The sequence below is a fragment of the Bombus pyrosoma genome, linkage group LG17, assembly GCF_014825855.1.
Source record: "Bombus pyrosoma isolate SC7728 linkage group LG17, ASM1482585v1, whole genome shotgun sequence".
NCBI classification, from domain to species: domain Eukaryota; kingdom Metazoa; phylum Arthropoda; class Insecta; order Hymenoptera; family Apidae; genus Bombus; species Bombus pyrosoma.
Genome location: NC_057786.1, coordinates 3,875,750 through 3,878,903, shown reverse-complemented (window position 1 = coordinate 3,878,903; position 3,154 = coordinate 3,875,750).

Below are 3,154 nucleotides of genomic sequence, written 5' to 3'. Positions count from 1 at the left end.
CAATCAAAGGATCTCGAAAATTGCAATCGTAACTCGTTTTTTACGATAGTTAACTGTCATTTCGTTCCTGATTGAGATATTTCTAACGTTTGAGCGTTGCTTTCGCACCATTTTACGTGCCGGACGTACTACCGACACGTTCAGCGTCGAAGCAATAAAAGTAGCTTGCTGAATGCTATCGTAACTCGATTTTGACGATTATTTAGTGCTATTTCGTTCCTGATTGAGATATTTTTAACGTTTAGAAGCTCGGTTTTCCCCATTTTACACGCCGAACGTAGTGTTCGGCACGTTGAGCGTCGAAACAATCAAAGGATCTCGAAAATTGCAATCGTAACTCGTTTTTTACGATAATTAACTGTCATTTCGTTCCTGATTGAGATATTTCTAACGTTTAAGCGTTGTTTTCGCTCCATTTTACGTGCCGGGCGTACTGCCGACACGTTCAGCGTCGAAACAATGAAAGGAGCTCGAAAATTGCAATCTTAACTCGATTTTGACGATAATTAACTGTTATTTCGTTCCTGATTGAGATATTTCTAAGGTTTAAGCGCTCCTTTTTCTCCATTTTATACGCCGAACTCAGTGGCCGCCACGCTCAGCGCCGAAACAATCAAAGGAGCACGAAAAATGCAATAGTAACTCGATTTTGACGATAATTAACTCTCATTTCGTTCCTGATTGAGATATTTCTAACGTTTAAGCGCTGTTTTCGCTCCATTTTACGTTCCGGACGTACTGCCGTCACGTTCAGCGTCGAAACAATGAAAGGAGCTCGATAAATGCAATAGTAACTCGATTATGACGACAACTAAAGGCTATTTCTTTCCTGATTGAGATATTTTTAACGTTTAAGCGTTTTTTTCGCTACATTTTACGTGCCGGACGTACTGCCGACACGTTCTGCGTCGGAGCTATAAAAGTAGCTTGCTGAATGCTATCGTAACTCGATATTGACGATAATTTAGTGCTATTTCGTTCCTGATTGAGATATTTCTAACGCTTAAAAGCTCTTTTTTCTCCATTTTACACGCCGAACGTTGTGCCCGGCACGTTCAGCGTCGCAGCTATGAAAGTAGCTTGCAGAATGCAATGGTACGTCGATTTTGACGATAACTAACTGTTATTTCGTTCCTGATTGAGATATTTCGAACGTTTAAGCGCTCTTTTTTCTCCATTTTGCACACCGAACGTAGTGCCCCGCACGTTCAGCGTCGAAGCTATGAAAGTAGCTTGCAGAATGCAATGGTACGTCGATTTTGACGATAACTAACTGTTATTTCGTTCCTGATTGAGATATTTCTATGTTCAAGGCACTCCTATACTCCATTTTACACGCCGAACGTCGTGCATTCCAGGTTCGGCGTCGAAGCTATCAAGGAAGCTTGCAAAATGCAATGATACGTCGATTTTGACGATAACTAACTGTTATTTCGTTCCTGATTGAGTTATTTCTATCCTTTAAGTGTCAGTGTTTAACGTTTAAATGTTAAGATATTACCAATGACCGACAGGAAACTGAAAAATCAAGAAAAATTAGTGACGTTATAATGAAATAACTCAATGTTAACGAAGTGGTTTTAGCAAATAAGAAAAGGACAGAATATTTTACTATGCGAATACTTACAAAATATGACGTTTTCTTTTATATATACTTACAGTTTTAGGATAAGTAAAGGTAGTTATAATAAGCATTGACAATGTAACGAAGAATTAAATGATACTAACACGCGCCGTGTAACGATTCCAAGCGAGCGCCACAGCGTTGAAGAATAGAATTGTAGAAACTATAAACAATAATGATTTCTTATCAATAATGCATAGATTAGCTCCAAAATTATATGTAAAACCGGCAAGCACAAGCACAAGGCAACGACAACTTCATAAGAAAGAAATAGAAATAGCTAATAGTTTAGAAATAAGTTAAAATTTAATTAAGGTAAGTCAATCAAGTACCAATGACAAACATATTATAATAAAAGATTGTTATATTATACTAAGCTATTATAGTACTATCGTATTAAGTTTGGTATAAACAGATAAAGTAATGTTACATGTAGAAATAAGCTAGAAATTAATCAAGGTATGTTAATCGAGCATTGACGACAAACACGATTAGAGTAAAGGATTGTTATATCGTATTAAGCTATTGTATTAAGTCTGGTGTAAAGGAATAAAGTTATGTTATGCAGTAGTAACGAACGACAATACACTATGCGTATATTAAATTAAATTAACCAATCAAACTCTCAATAAATATAACCACTCGATATGAAGCACTGAAACAGCATCAATAATAAATTATACGTTTCAACAAAAAGGCTATTATATTAAATTAACATAAAGAGTATATATACACATCGCAACAAATGCAAACAATATTATTGCTATTAGAACTTTAAACCCCACTAAGATAGAATTAAGAACAAATAACAGATAAATAATTATCTTAGTATTAAATAAAATACACTGCACTTGACATTGACGTTGAAGTAACACATTGTAAACATACACATCGTAACGAACACAAAACCAATATTCTTGTTGTTCCAAATTCCAGTGACACCAAAATAGAGAGAGAAAAGGAAATAATAATAACTATTTCGTATTAAATAAAATTCAAGAACACATTATCATACTCTTAGTACAAACACATTCACAAACAGCTATTTTGGATTGTCATAAACATAACATAGCTTTTACGCATGCGCAAGAAAATACACACAGTAGTTATACACGCCATAATTAATGCAAAATAATACCAATTTCAATTCGATTACACTCTATCTACTAAAATAAATTACAAGTAATTAACGGAAAAATGATAAGTTTAATATTAATAAAAGTCATAACATACTAGAGACATTCGCAAACGGCCATTTTGAAATGTCATGAACATCAAGTAGAACATATAATAATTATATAGACTATAATTAACACAAAATAATGTTAATCTCAATTCGATTACGCTTCATTTACTAAAATAAATTATAAATAATTAACAAATAAATAATAAATTCAATATTAATAAAAGTCACTACATACTAGAGACATTTGCAAACGGCCATTTTGAATCAACACGTGCGTGTAGTAACTTTTACGCATTGCAAAATAAATTATATTTTTAATGAAGCAATGAGTATTTAATAGAATA